Source organism: Pelodiscus sinensis, chromosome 14, assembly GCF_052426305.1.
Source record: "Pelodiscus sinensis isolate ZL-2025 chromosome 14, ASM5242630v1, whole genome shotgun sequence".
In the NCBI taxonomy this organism is placed as follows: domain Eukaryota; kingdom Metazoa; phylum Chordata; order Testudines; family Trionychidae; genus Pelodiscus; species Pelodiscus sinensis.
This window is the reverse complement of record NC_143065.1, coordinates 44,220,193-44,236,415: the sequence shown is the minus strand read 5'-3', so window position 1 is coordinate 44,236,415 and position 16,223 is coordinate 44,220,193. Positions and strand designations below refer to the sequence as shown.

Sequence of the window (16,223 nt, the reverse complement as noted above, 5' to 3'; positions counted from 1 at the left end):
ACATTGGAGAGGGTCCAGCGGAGGGCAATCAAAATGACTAGGGGGCTGGAGCACATGACCTATGAGGAAAGGCTGAGGGATTTGGGCTTATTTAGTCTGCGGAAGAGAAGAGCGAGGGGGGATTTGATAGCAGCCTTCAATTTCCTGAAGGGAGGTTCCAAAGAGGAAGGAGAGAGGCTGTTCTCAGTAGTGACGGATGGCAGAACAAAGAGCAATGGTCTCAAGTTACAATAGGGGAGGTCTAGGTTGGAGATTAGGAAAAACTATTTCCCTAGGAGGGTGGTGAGACACTGGAATGGGTTATCTAGGGTGGTGGTGGAATTGCCATCTCTAGAGGTTTTTAAGTCTCAGCTTGACAAAGCCCTGGCTGGGTTGATTTAGTTGGGATTGATTCTGCTTTGGGCAAGGGGCTGGTCTTGATGACCTTCCGAGGTCTCTTCCAGCCCTATGATTCTATGAATGGAGAAGTCTTGCAGGCCCTCGACCAATACCTCAAACCTGCTGCCTGGAGGAAGCTGTCAGTGCCTTGTCAACACTGGTTTCTTGCCCTTGATTGGTTTTGCTCAAATGGTCTTTGCTGAGGCCTGATGTAGGAGAACTCTCGGTGCCTCTGGTAAGAAGTGTAATGTCTCCTGTGATAAGGAGGTGTGTACATTCCTAGAGTGCATAATGTGATGTGAAAGCAACGAGGATGTGATGTGGATATCTTTGCTAGAATGGAGGACTTCGCCTGTCTTTCGCCGTAAAGAATTTCTCTTCATCGAATGGCAGATCTTCGACCTTGATTTGTAGCTCCTTTGGCAGGCTAGCTGCCTATAAGCAAGACGTATGCCTCATGACCACTGAGGTAGCTGTTGCCCTTGCCATTATCGGTAGCACTGAGTGCCATCGGGAGCGCTGTGCGTGAACGCAATCCTCCTAAACTATGGACTTTAGGATGGGTCGTTTGTCATCTGGTAAATACTGCATTAACTCAGTGAACTTAGCGTAATTGTCAAAATCAGGATTAGAAAGCAATGTGGTGTAATTAGCTATCCGGAGCTGCAAAGTGGAGGATGAATACATCTTCCTGCCAAAAAGATCTGATTTCTATCAATTTCTTTATCATGGGTGGAAGCCATATACTGAGGGGTTTTGGATCTCTGGTTTGCTGCATCTGCTACTAGGGAATTCGGCTGTGGATGCAAGAATAAAAAGTCCATGCCCTTCAAGGGTACACAATACTTTCTATAAAGCCCGCTTGTTGGTAGGCAGAGCGGAGGCCAGTGTCTGCCACACCTCATCTGCTGCCTCCATGATAGCTTCATCAATTGGAAGCACAATTTTTTATTTGGCTGATGGTTGTAGGTTCTTTCCTTGAACCTCAGAAAAGGTAACCTCCTGGCTAGTAGTGACCCCTTTGAAAAACTCCTGGAATTGTTTCAGATCGCAGGTTGGAGAGGTATCATCTGGGATGATCGCCTCATTGGGAGAGGGAAACGACTTTTCTGTTGGAGAGACACCTTGTTGGTCTTGTTCAGGTTCATCACTAATCTGCCCCTCTCCTCTGTGTCCAAATCCTTTGTCAAGGGAGGAGGACTATGAAGACAGGAAGCCAGTACTGATTTGTGGGCAGGTGTAGATGGTGCTGTTGAACAGTGCCTGGATGGAACACAATGATGGCATAGTGATCACTGTGATGATTGATGAGGGTGGTATAACCAGTCAGAATACCAGGAAGAATAGTGAGAGTATTGTGGTCAATGTATCCTAAGATATATTTGGTCTGATTAAGCAGGAGTGTCAAGAGAACACACTCCAGCAGTCACTGTCAGAGTAATGTGAGAGCACCAGTGATCTCAGTAAACACGAAGTGTCTCTTGTTGACGATGGTGACCGTGAAGGTTGAGCATGGACTGCATCGTGTGATGATCTTGAGCATGGTACGTCAGCATGACACTTGTGAGTCAAGTGGTGCCAAGTATCAGAGTTCCCGCGGTGCCAGTGAATGCGGCGCCGATGGAGGATGCATCAATGCTGGTTCCGGGCTTGGTGAGCGTAGCAAGGGTCTGGTGGATTTTGCCCTCGCTTTCAGTGGTGTCGAGGTCTTGTTCAGCAGTTGCGGTTCTGGGGTATTACCCGGTTCCTTCCGGTAACTTCGGTGCTGTTGCAGTTGGTGCTGTGGTTTGTGAGGTTCGTGGTTTCAGTTCCACGACTGATGTGACACATGGGTGCCCGGTGCTGGAGGTGCCTGGTTTGTGTCTCATGCTGACTCAGAGGTATGGAACAGGCTGTAGAGACCCTCTTATTTGCCAGCAACTTAGATGCCGGGGAACCTGCCCGTTTCTTTTGTTTGCTGGGGTTCTCTTGCTGAATAGTCCCGTTTGGGTGCTTGGGGCTGAAAGGCCTTATTGAAGGGGAGCATTCTCAATCTGAACTCCCTATCCTTTTGCACCCTGGCAGTGAGGCACAACACTACTCACATTTCTGAGGGATGGGCACCTCACCCAAGCACCGAATACAAGACCCATGGCCATCTGAAGCGGGCATCGGGTAGTGACACTTGTTGCATTTCTTAGAGTCGGGTAAACCAGGCATTATGTCCAGTTCTTCCCTGAGGAAGTATGTTATTTGGTTGGATTTTCTTTTTTTAAAACGCTTCCATGGAGAGTTGTATTTTTAAACTGGGTTTGTCTTGGCGTTACTTTGGCGGTGGGCCCAGTTTCACTGTGATGGTCCTCTTTAAAAAAAACAACTATGCCTACAACAACTAGACGAACAAGAATTATAAACTGACAACTCAACTAAATTAAAAACTAAACTGTCTTCTCATTCACAAGAATGGACGGTGGAGGAGAGGGATTGAGCTCCATCTGCGACCGAGGGCGGTACAAAGGAACTGGGCGGAGTTGAGCCGCATGCGTGAACTCCAAAGGTATGCATGCGCAGCCTGACCATATACTGCTGGAAAAAAATCTCTGATCTGAAGTGCTGGGATGAGCCCGACACTGACAGCAGAGCACCCACGGGGACCTTGCTCGAAGTAGAATCACTGCTTTGCTGTGTACACTTTCTATAGAACACAAAGCATAATTACTGGGAAAAAGGACAGCTTCCTACCAAGTCAAGATCTGAGTAAGTACTTTTATTAGATGTACACAAGTCAGTTATTCAGGAAGAGTGGTCTTGAATTATATCAGCGACGAACATGCCCAGGAATTTGGAATGAGAGTACAGGCAAGTGGAAGAACAAACAAAACACTCTGTACGGCCTCATGCCCATCCTTTTCTTCTCCACAAAACACGGGGCTTAATAAACACCAGTTATGTTGATTCTCAAGTACCTATAGACAAAGGCAATATTCTCAAGAGAACTACAGGCCAGTGACTACTCTGTTTTATCAGGTTGCTAATTATTAATATTTGCATTGTGGTATTACCAGAGCCCCAGATGGGATTAGGTCCGTTTCAGCAAGGATTTGTATAGACAGGTGGACAAACCCAGACAGGCAGAGCTTAATATTCAAGATTAACTGCTATCACTAAATACTCCCTCAGACAAAGTTTTATTAGTTTTTTATCCTCTGCAGCAATTGCTTTAGCAATCACTTAATGTCCAAATGTCACTCCTTGAATCAACTATTAGGAGATTAGCAAATGTAAGTGGTTTGTCCTTACGGAACCTAAAAGAATGGCATTACCATTACGTTCAGGCACACCCTACTACACAACTGACATCCTACTCTAACGTGTCAGCCATCAACAGGACAGAAGGATATTTTATTGGATACTACTCCACTCTCTCTGCTTTCTGGGTCCTTCTACAGATGGAATGATGGAGTGTGGGAGGAGAGACCTATAGCTATTAGATTAGTCCAACACCTTATAATGCAGCAGTCTGGAAAGCTCTGCTCTTACCACTCACAAGCAGTAGGTAGTTTACATGTAGACGTAGTGGCCTGTACTATCAAGGCTTAGGATAGCCTATTCTTTGACTTAACAAAAGGGTTTGAATGAGGGATTATATCTATATGTTTAATAATGATGAACTAAAGAAAAGGACAAAGACTTAAAAGTGAGCTGCCTCACAGGAGGAGAAAAGATGACCTGCCCTCAAGGCTTTTCAAATTACACAGTGTTCTTAAACAAAATACAGGACTATGTAGCACTTTAAAGACTAACAAGATGGTTAAGTGCTACATAGTCCTGTATTTTGTTTCAGCTACACCAGAGTAACACGGCTACATTTCTAGCACAGTGTTCTTAGAACCGCATAGTTAAGGGGAGATAGTTTGTAGGTGGAATCTAATAGGATTCTACTCAGCAGCTGAGGAAAAACTAACAGACTAGGAGTGAGATGCTCCCAGTCAGCAGCGTTCCACAGCTGAATTATTTGCATGCTTTATAGAAAGTAAGTGCACTGGAGGGATCTGACACAGCTGTAGTGTCATATGAGAAAACCTAGCTGCAACCACTGGTTATTTAAGACTGGCAGTGCAGTAAAAAGCTATCCTGTACCCTGCATTACCCTCTATTAAATTATAACCAATAGACAGTCTCTCTAATTATTGTTGGGATGGCCCTGTCCAAAGCATGAACAGAGTAGAGATTGTTACAATCAGGAAGGTAAGGAGGACAGATCTGGGAGAGAATTTCTAACACTATTAAGTTGCACTGAATTCTTAATGGAACTGTTTCTCTCTGTATCTTACACAGACCTCCTCATACTGCAGACAGTGCCAGACTGTGAAACTTTACAGGACAACTGTTAATTACTCAACTGTCTCAAATGTTGCCACACAGAGCACACACTAAAATAGAGCATGGCTGTAAAATCCCCATTTAACTGAGATTAAAACGCAAGGGTCTATTCTCCAGATCATCTTTAACAAAACAGTTTTGTCTTAATAACTGGGTCTTGCTCCCTTCTGCATGTGGCACCCCGACTCACTCAAAAACTGGGGGGAGGAGGAACAGACTTTATTCTGAATCTACCGGGACAGGAAACAGTTTGCTTTGCAAAAAAAACAAGAGTGCTCAACACAAGGACAGCCTTAGTTTGATTCCCAAAGCTTTTTAAGGTCCATTTCTCACTTCTCCCCACACACACTGCTTATGTCTTTCCCCCAATTTTCCCTACAGGTTTCCATTTTCCCCACCTTTGTTTCAATCCCCCATTACTATTAGATGCAGGGACCTTATTTTCCGCTTCGGTGGAGCCATATTAGCAAGATGCTTTCAGTGTAGCAGACATGATCTTCTGCTAACAAGCTTTTGATGACCCTGCACAGAACTTCCTTGAGTAGGGTCACATCTGTTTCACTTGCTTGACAGGGAAGCCCTACAGCAGGCCTGGGCAAAATAGGAGCCTGTGGGTCAGATCCGCCCCCTCCCCCCCAAGCCACTGGATCTGGCCTGCGGACACAACGGGGAGCCCAGGCAGGCTCCCCTGCTTGCCCCTCAGCCTCACAGAAGAGGGGCTACCAGGCAGTTTCTCTTTCAGAACTGTGATCCTGGGGGGTTGGGGAAGACTTCAGGCCCCGCCTCCACCCCAGCACAATCCCATTGGCCGGTTTCTGGCCAGAAACTGGCCAACGGGAGCTGCCTGTGTCAACAACAGGCAGCACATGAAGCACCATGCCCCCATCCCCTACAGCTCAGTTATTCACACAAGCACATGGCCCTGCAGCCTGTGCAGGCACAAAGCAGGCAGGCAGGCAAACAAACATTTTAAGCTTTGCAGGCATTTAGCTCTGCAGGCAGTCAGGTTGAACTGCTGGCTGGTAAGTCTCCTGGCCAGAGCTTACATTGTCACCCTAGTCCCTCCCTTTCCCAGCCCTCCACCCCCACTCCCCCAAACTACCCAAACCCTCTGCTCCCCTCTTACACCCATACCTCTTCCCAGTTCTGGCAGCCCAATCCCCTCCTACCCTAGGTCACAACCCTAACTCCTGCACCGCAGGCCCATGCCTTCGGTCACAAACCAACCCCCGCACTCCAGTCTCCTACCCTAGGTCACAACTGCCTCCTTCACCCACTCTTCCTCCTGTATCCCAATCCCTTACCCCAAGCTTCCTTCTGCACCCAAGCTCCATCCCAGACCCCGCACCTCCTCCATTAATCTCATGCAAGAGTGCAGCCCTTGACCACTTTCCAAGACCTTGGAGTGCCCCCCTCCCGTCAAAAATTATTGCCCACCCCTGCACTACAGGGAGAAGCAGCAACAGAGACAATCCTCCTACAGCCTGATTTCCAATGTGCACAGGGTCAGAACCACTCCCCCATGCCTTATGTTTTTGATGGGTGACTAAACGTTAACTGGATTTTCTTGGGTAATATTAAGATAGGACTGGGCCCAAAGCAATCTTAAAATTTAAATTGAATTTAAATTGTAAGGAGGTGGGGAAGTGGTCTCTTTTGGCAATCATTATTAGGTACTATTTACATAATATAGGCATTGCCATCATAGAATTGGCATAGACATTTCTCAGTAGCTTTACATATAAAACAGCCCAGCCCCATCGACCTCCACGGGCAACGTACCCTTCACACAGTGGTGGGCAGGGTTAGTGACATGGTTTTCTCCACCCTGTAACGGTCATGGTTAGCTCAGTCTTGTCATTCTGGCTTGTGGAAACGGAGGGCACTTGATAGTTTCGCAGTAATTTCAAAAAATGCATTTGCAGTACCTCTCATTAGGGATGTAAATTCCCATGAACCAGTTAACGTTAGGTCACACGGGCTGCCGCCAGCTCCCACAGCCCCTGCCCACAGCAAGCTGTACTCCCCAGGGAGGGAGGCTGCTCTGGACATCGGCGCACTCCCTGTCTGTGGGGTCCCCAGCTTTCCCAGAGACAAGAGCTGCTCTGGACAAGAGCAACTCCTGTCTGCAGTGGGCCCTCTGCGGGGCTGGAGCAGTCCCCAGCAGATGCGACACCGCTCCAGCCCCCTCTGATTACCTGTGAATTGGAACCGGTAAGCATCATCCGGTAAGAGGACTAAGGATGCTGTCCCATAAAATTGCGGGATCGTTCTGGATGATTCCCAGGCCCCGAGTCAAATGGGGCTGCACCTACAATGCAAAGTACTAGGTCTCGGATCTTATCTTGAATTGAGGTTGGAACCCTAGTGCTGCAGTGTCACGGGACCCTAGGTCTGGGTTAATGCAATCGCGGTATAGTTCCATGCCTGGGAAGGGGGACGCCTATGGTGCCCAAACTTATCCCTATTGGCAGAGGACGATGGGAAGAGTTCTTAGAGGGGTCACGTGACACCCTTTACTTCCAATCACGTGTCCATCTTGACCTCCCCAGTGGTGGGAATCCCTGTGGCAGGTGGGCAGGGCCTAAGGGGCTAGAGGGTGTGGCTGATTGTGACAGAGGACATGGCTAATGTGTCCACATTTCTGGTTCAAACAATATGGTCACTGTCACTATGACCCCTAAATCCCTTTCTGCAGGACTCCTTCCTAGATCATCACTTCCCATTCTGTCTGTGTGAAACGGATTGTTCCTTCCTAAGCGGAGCAGTTTGCATTTGTCCTTATTAAACTTCATCCTATTTACCTCAGATCAATTCTCTAGTTTGTCCAGATCATTTTGCATTTTGACCCCATCTGCCAAAGCACTTGAAACCCTTCCCAGCTTGGTATCATCTTCAAACTTATTATACTCTCTCTGCCATCATCTACATCGTCAATGAAGATATTGAACAGAAACAGTCCCAAAACAGACCCCTGCAGAATCCCACTTGTTATGCCCTTCCAGCAGGGCTGTGAACCATTAATAACAACTCTCTGAGAATGGTTATCCAGCCAGTTATGCACCCACCTTATAATAGCCCCATCCAGGTTGTATTTCCCTAGTTTACTGATAAGGTGGTCATGTGAGACCCTGTCAAATGCCTTACTGAAGTCTAGGTATACTGTGTCCACCACTTCTCCCTTATCCACAAGGCTTGATATGCTAGCACATGCTACCAGATTGGTTTGAGATTTATCCATTCAGCATATGCACTCATTACAATATCCTTAAACACATGTCCAGGTAATGTTTTCTCCTTATCCCAGGTTATTTCTCCCCCAAAGTTAGTTTTACCATCACTGTTTCATTCATTACTTCTTACAGCCACTCTCAACACACTGGGGGTACCAATTATTCATTTGTATGGGTTACTGATTTCCCAGTAGGTGTGCAGACACAGGCTCCATTTTGTCAAAGGCGGCAATCTTGTCATCCTAAAACACAGTATCATCTTTACTTGCTTTCTGGTTTTGTGAACTGCTAGAAGTGCCAATAGTAGCCTAAATCTCTTCATCAGATGTTCTTAAGTTCATTAAAAAGGAACTTCTACAGCTCTCCTTATTGCAAGGAAATTTAAGAAAGCCCAATCTTATCCTTATGGCACACTCAAAATGGTAAGGAAAAAATGCTTCGATCCTATTTTTTCCCCTCCACTTTTAAAATAAATTAATCTAGCTTTATTGGGACACGAGAAAAATAGCTTTAGTAAGCTTTGTAATGTAATATTTTTAGCTTTATGAATTTGCCTCTGATATGTAAATTACTTCATATTAAACCTTTCTCCTGAACTACAAATGAAACTGTTACATTTTTGCCAGAGAAAAGGCAAGCTTTCACAGCCATGGAAAATGTGAAGCTAAATATAAACCTTATAGGCTTATGATAGCTGTCAAATTAAATACATTTGATTTTCAATGTGTGACTATCATATCAATGTGAACATTTTCTAAAGAGACAAATTTTCACCAAAATGGACACTCATTTCCTTGAAAAAAAGGACTTTTGCTGCTTCAGAAGCGGCTACAAAAGCAAACCCAAAGCTTAAGATGTTCCGTGTAACCTCTCAGGGATCCAATCATGCCTTCGCCAACAGCACAAAACCCATAAATATTTAACTGAACTGAAATAATTACTGAAGATCACTAATCAAATTGACTTTACAATAAAAATTCAATTAAACTTTTTTTTTTTAAGAGGCATTATTTACAACTGTTTCAGTAAAATGTCTCTTCTATGCAATTTGCATTTTAAGAGTCATACTGGCAATAGTCTCTTGGGGAAAAATGAATCAATTAAAATTACATTTTTTAGTCTGAAGTCTTTGATTTGGATTTATTAGAAGCCCTGTTGCTGCTAAATCAAGGAAGAACACTTTTTGCATTAACAATTCCTAAAGCACCTGACTAGATACAAATTGCATTATTTTTATTGATTTTACATTAGGATAAAGATTTGCTTTTGCACTAATTGTATAGGTCTCGGGAATAATTAAAAGCATTCCCAATTTTAAACCGGCAACAGAATGCTTACTTCTGCATGTCTGGAAGCTTTGTTTTATTACAATATTCACAGTGCAGTGATTAAACATGCCTGGACTAGCAAGGTAGAGATTCCAGATCTCTGTAACAGGAGATATTCTGCAGAACTTTCAAATAGTACATTAGTTTTAAATGCCTTAGTATTTCATTGTTTTTCTTCACCCAAAGAGACATGTTTACCATAACAGATGAATTTAAGTAACTACTCGAAGAGAAAATGTATTTTCCTCAGCTAAATATATTCACCATCAAGCTTTTCATCTTTCAAATGGTACTGAGTTGAGGCAAAGACAAATCTTGCACAGTACCATGTCAAAAATTAAAATAGTCAATTTTAAGGCAGCAAACATACACTGAAGAGCACAGAGTTTCAAGTGTAGTACATCTGTAAGTTATACCCTTCCTCCCCCCCACCTCCTGCATTGGGTTTGTTTAAATTATGAAGATACATAACCCATTCAAACCAAAGTTCAGTACTAAATGCTTAAGGTTGTGGTGTTTTTTTGTTTGTATCAAGTTATTTACCAGGAAAAACTACTTGGTTCAGTTAAATTAGGGTTGAATATACATATTTGCCAACAGCTTTAATTCATGCCTCAGTCAAGTTCAGAAACCAGACAGTTTAGATTTAAAGTTTCTTGAAATAGAACCAACTCTGACACACACTCCTGTTCAAACCTATAAAAAAAAACGGCATACAAGACGTCACCAATAACATGAAAATCATGGAATTTTAGCTACTTGTCTAGGGCATCTCTCAACAACTGTGGTCCCTGCTATCTGATGTATTTTAATGGCCTGGACAGGCCCAAAGGTACTTATTTGTTTTTGAAGGAGTCTTTTAGCCACATGGGAAAGATGGATTAAGTAGCTACAACGTGTGTCTTACAGCCAATATGTGACAGAGTGGATGAAGTAACTTCTCTGAAGACGATAGAATATCCTCAGTACTGTTCAAATTCTCTACTGCTACAGATAATATATTACATGTTTACTGGGAACTGGAGGATGGTGTACATTGCGATAAAAACAGTTTTCATACCTGTAAGCACAATACAGGCATGCAATGGGTTGTCATCACAGGTCAAATGGATGAGGTACAATCATTATGACTACTTATAGAGTTGCTTTAAAAAAAACAACCATGCTTCAGGAGAATCTAGATCTCTGGAGAGGTGGCATTTGTATTGTACTAGAATCCCCAAAACAGGAAACAGATGGGCATTAACAGGTAGGTAAGAAGGAACATTATATGCAAATAATGCAACAAAGGTGAAGTTTTTTTGGTTCTCATATGACGACATTGAGTAACTGCCTTTTTTGAAAAATCTGACGAGATCACAGCCAAAGGTAAGAGCTGCAGACCATTAAAATTACCATCTCTGAACCTATGAATAGCTTGCATCCAAAATATATGTGCTAGAGAGCAGGCGCTCTGTCAAGTAAGTGAGATTTCACTCAGACCAAGGCTGAAATCCAGATATCTTTTACGGTTCAACTGAATAAAGAATTGATCACCTGAATCTCAGTTTCCGATGTAAGTGAAGAGTACTTTTTGTATCAATATTTACTGATTTGCAAGCTTCAAAAATATCATAAATATACTAGAAACAAATTCATAATGATTGCTCTATCGATACATTTACATGCATCCTACAATAGGGTCATTAATCTAATGAGAGCATATAAAGAAAAATGTGTTGAAACTGACAAGGATACTATATCTACACATTCATCTTGATCATGTAGCATTACTTCAGGCAAAAGAGCTATTCAACTAAAGACTGTGTTAAATCACTCTACAAATGGAAACTATTGATCTACTATAAAATTAGTTTATTGGCAGAACAGTTTACAGCATTCTGTGAAATTTTGTAACAATTTACCTAGCATGTACTATGCTCGCTCATTTTCAGGAACCGCAGATTCAACAATAGAAGTTACTTTAAAAACATTCAGACGGGTAGCCGAGTTTTTTGTTTACGTTTTTCCTGTTACAGACTAATAGTTTAGTAGCACTTTAAAGACTAACAAAACATGTAGATGGTATCATGAACTTTCCTGGGCACAAACCACTTCTTCAGATGATCGGAATGTTGGAAGTCCAGATCCAAGAACTTGGATCCAAAGAGTCCAATATAAACCTTTTGCTCCAGTTTGCTTGCTCCTAGGTTTTCTAATTTGAAAATGTCAGCTCACCCTTTTATTCTATGTAGGTTCCAACACCATTCCAGGATGGGTAGGCCAAGTGTCTTTGTCAGCATAAAAGTTTTCAAATGAAAGTCAAGGCACAGAGCTACAGACAGATTAATTAGATCTGAAAGAATTTTAGTTCTAGCTGAAGTTAGCATCAAATTACAATAAATGTGTTTTAAAGGTTCAGCATCTATTTAACACCATTAGACAAGTCAAGTACTGGTCTACACACACACACAAAATGCAATTAGCAAATGTGCCAGACGAGACGCTGATACAATATTCCTCTTCTAAGAAAGATGCCAGGGGCTGCATCTTCCTATTTCTACTAACATTTAAGCTTTACAGATTTTCATTTATAGAAGGGGAAAACCAATTATGAAGAACTGCAATATCTTCAGACAACTCTCATCAATTAAGCCTCCTCTACATGTGACATATTGCACTAGTCTTAGTACAACAGTCCAAATAATCACATCCCAAACCAAAAACTATCCGTTTGATTAGGCACTGCTTACCAAGATATTTAAAATGCAACAAATAAATTGCATCAAATGCTTTCTTGTAATACTTGGATACAGTTATGCTCCTGACTGATTTACAGAGGCATTTGGCCAAAAAGAACATATGGATCAACTTTGTTTTCCTAACATGAACATAAGGTTTCAAATACTTGTTAATTTAGGTATTTTTCTGTTCTAAGTAACCAAACTAGCCTTCCTGTGCAAAAAATACCTACAATGCTATATCATAGAATCAAACACCACTAGAACTGGAAGGGACCTCGAGAGGTCATCGAGTCCAGTCCCCTGCCCTCACGGTAGGATCCAGTACTGTCTAGACCAGGGTTTCCCAACTTATGGGTCGAGACCCAAATATGGGCCACCATTACATTTCAAAAGAGTCACCAAGTGTCTCTCCAGGTGGTTCTGCCCTCCCCTTCCTCCTCCCATTTTTGAATTGCCCTGGGTCACCAAGTCTTCCTGAATTGTCAAAATGGGTTCCCATCTGGAAAAGGTTGGGAACCGCTGGTCTAGACCATCCCTGATAGATGTCTATCTAACCTGCTCTTAATCTCCAGAGATGGAGATTCTACAACCTCCCTAGGCAATTTATTCCAGTGTTTAACCATCCTGACAGGTAGGAAGTTTTTCCTAATGTCCAACCTAAACCTCCCTTGCAGTTTAAGCCCACTGCCTCTTGTCCTATCCTGAGAGGCCAAGGAGAACAATTTTTCTCCCTCTTCCTTAGGACACCTTTTTAGATACCTGAAAAATATGTGACTGCGTGGGGCTCTTTATCAGGAAAGAAAACCCAATAAAAAGATCTGTGTTAAAAAGAGGAAATTCAAGCAAAAAAATAAATCTAAGCAGTTATATTGCTGAATCCACTAAGATTAGTTACAAGATTTACCTGGTGCTGCTCGGGTCCTTAACTCAAGTTTTTTCTTCATTTCAGGCATTGCCCTGGGATGGGGATGGGGATGGGGATGGGGAGGTTCAGTATGCAGGCTGCCCCGGGTAGAGAGGACATCCCCAGCGGCTTGGGGCTGTGCTCGAGTGGGCACAGCCCAAGGAGGGGTGCATGTTCCCCCGCTGGGGCAGGTCCAGGTTCATCTGTCCCTGCACATCCCAGCCAGAGTTAAGGCAAATTGTGCACTTCCCCTTGGACAGGGAGTGAGGGGTAACAGCCAGCAATGTCCCCTTCCAACTCAGGGGTAGAGGAGCTTCAGCTCTCCCCCCCCCCAACCTTCTTTAAGAGTGCCTGGGGCATAGGGGACTTGGGGCTGGGGCAGTCCCAGATGGGGGAGGGAGGCATGCTCCAGCGTGCCCCTTTCATCTGCCTAGTGATTGTCTTTTCTGAATGGTTTTATGAGACGCAATCCCATTCCAGGCACATCCCATTGTCCTGGCTCAACCAAACCCCGACCTTACTTGAAGTGGTAAGAGGAAGCTGCACACCAAATTTGGTGGTCCTAGCTTTTACCTTTTAGGAGGAGTTCCTGAACAGACAAACTCTTTCAAGTATAAAATAGACTAAGCTTATCTAAAAAAATCAGTTTAGTCTAAATTATCTGCTTTTCTGCATTAACTTGCTATGCAAGAGAGCAAGGGATATAGATTTCACATGTTAAAGCAATTCATTAAAGAAATGTATTAAAAATATGCCACAGCCCAAAAGCTTGTTTAATAAGAAATGCTAGACTTTGTTTTGAATTGAGCCAATTAAAAAAAATCTCTAGCCTTCCATCTCCTGACGAGCATTCCTCTCTGATAACAGATCAAGGAAGGGAATACATTCTGGATGCATTTACACAAGATAGTTTCCAGGATTACATTTTTAAGACGATTGTTATGTACCTTCAGATAAGGCTAAGACTTAAACCCACTGCTCTAAAGACCTGGCTATAGATATAAACAAAAGTCACTCATACTATGCAATAATTTTATGTGAAAGACAAAGGATTGGACATGCCACAGATTAGCAAAAAAAAAAATCTCTTAAAAGTACGTGTGTACTGCTGGGCACAACATTAGTTTAAAAATCTCAGCCATACCTTTAGATGCAGAAGAGAGAGATCTCCCATACTCACTCTGAACTTGAATAGGCAAAAAGGGACAAAAAATTATTGCTCTAGGGCTGAGCTGCAGCTTGAAAGGAATCTTCGTCCAGAGGCTGCTTCAGAGGCAGACCCTGATCCTATAATGTCATATGAAAGCATGCAGTGGGAACCAGACTGCGCCATTATAGATTTCCACTGAATCTTGCCTCCTCCTGCCTCAGCTGAAGTAGATTTAGACTCTGTATACCCTTCCAGATGATAATTTTCTCACAAGACTCAACAGAATATTAACTCTTGAGATAAATGGCAACAGAATCAGTAGCAATAGAACACAGAAGTAACGTTGCTACAGCAGCTAACCATGGCAGCAGTGTTTTGAGTTGAAAGCAGACAGGTGCGTTCCTTTAAACAAAGAGCAAGAGCCAGATTCTTTATCAATAAAACTAGAGGATTTTCCCATGCCTGTTCTTATATTAAAATTATGCAGTCTTGTCCATAGAGTCCTCTAGTAACAACTTACAAGGTACATTAGGAGGGGAGGGATAGCTCAGTGGTTTGAGCATTGGCCTGCTAAACCCGGGGTTGTGAGTTCAATCCTTCAGGAGGCCATCTGGGGCAAAAATTTGTCAGGGATAGTACTTGGTCCTGCTGTGAAGGCAGGGGACTGGACTCAATGAATTTCAAGGTCCCTTCCAGTTCTAGGAGACAGGCAATCTCCATTAATTTATTTTATTTACACAACTATAGCAGGTTATTCATACCATAACAAATTTTGGGGTGCTCTTAAAAGCCCGCATGCTAGGAATTTCATGTAGCATACAGAAGAGACTGCCCTTACTTACAATTGAGATCCTTTCAGGCAAGTGCACAATTAAGAGGAGAGACTTTTAGCCGGTGTTTAAAATTGTCCTTTTGGGGAGGGCAGGCAATACTAGTGTCACAATCTTCTGATGAACAGTTAGGAGAAAAGCTTGCAGTTATAGATTTATACATGCCATTCTATGGATTGATATCAAAAGACAGCTCCCCATTCCAGTTCCTTAGTTAAAACAGAGAAAGTAAGACTTGATGTAGCCAACAAAAAATAGCCTCTCACACTTCTACAATGATCTGCACACAGATCATTAACCAAAAATGGTAAGCAATTTCTCCTTCTTTATGTCTCTACCACACTATTTTATATCAGGCATTCTTTTACTTTATTTCCTAAAATAGTCACAAAACTTGCAATTGAAAAAACTGTTAGTCGAGCCTACAAATGGAAGGCAAGAGGACAGAAAGAATCAGCTTTGTTATTCTGCCTTCATCTGACTTGTGTTTTTACTCATTGATTTGAACAGCCTGATGCTTTCCCAGAAACTCCGCAGAACAGAGGATAAAAGATTTATTGAAAGATCTGCAACTGGTAGCAAGGATTGTCTTACTGTAGCTCCAGCTTTAACGATACATGCAACATGCCTCAGTCTGTTTTCAGCATTAGAGGAGCAAGAGAGCTTGAAATAAACAAGGAAACGTTTTTGCTTTGGCCATTTGCAGAAACCTGAGCAGCTGTGCAGACTGACCTTTATTTGGTATATATTTCCATATAATTATCGGCTGGGAAGCTGAAATCAGCTTTGCTCCCTTCTCTTGCTATGTTCTACATTTATGGTGGCGCATACAGTACATACACTGTCCGTCATCCAGAATGGGTATAAATAGGGTAGACAGCGAGGCTCTACTCAGGTGAGTAGAGTACACACCCAAAGCCGAGGGTTAGGCCTCCCATGTTTACAATGGTATTGTTAGCAGTGTCATGTACTACTAACAGTGTCTTGCCTCACTGCCTCTGCCTGTCATAGGCTTTTACCGCCACACTACAGTGTCAACGCAGCCAGCTTTTCATTTGGGCACGTATATACTAGGGATACGAATGGTGAGCCAGTAAGCATCACCCTTATCCCCCCCACACTTGTTTAATCGGTTAACTGATTAAACATTATATTCAACCGAGTTTTACAACGCTAGTACATATGTGCACCTTGTGCACAGCCACCAGTGCACACAAGGCCAAATAGACAAATGCACTTCTCTACACAGAAAGACCCGAAATAATTTTCAAGACCAAATTTTCCAACTTTGGCATACCAAAGTGGGCAAAGGGTG

General features: G+C 43.0%; 1 protein-coding gene and 1 long non-coding RNA gene across 8 annotated transcripts in view; one reads left to right on the top strand and one right to left on the bottom strand.

Annotated features, from left to right (window-relative positions):
- The window catches only part of GLCE (glucuronic acid epimerase), a 116,534-nt gene that overhangs the window by 47,108 nt on the left and 53,203 nt on the right, over positions 1-16,223 (bottom strand). The window lies entirely within an intron of this gene.
- On the top strand, positions 1,762-15,622 carry LOC149523616 (uncharacterized). 2 transcript variants are annotated; one of them, XR_016350679.1, is made up of 3 exons: positions 1,762-1,922; positions 2,820-2,914; positions 15,419-15,622. It is a non-coding gene; the product is annotated as an uncharacterized LOC149523616 (long non-coding RNA). The 2 variants fall into 2 exon arrangements; XR_016350680.1 differs by lacking the exon at positions 15,419-15,622 and adding an exon at positions 4,696-4,832.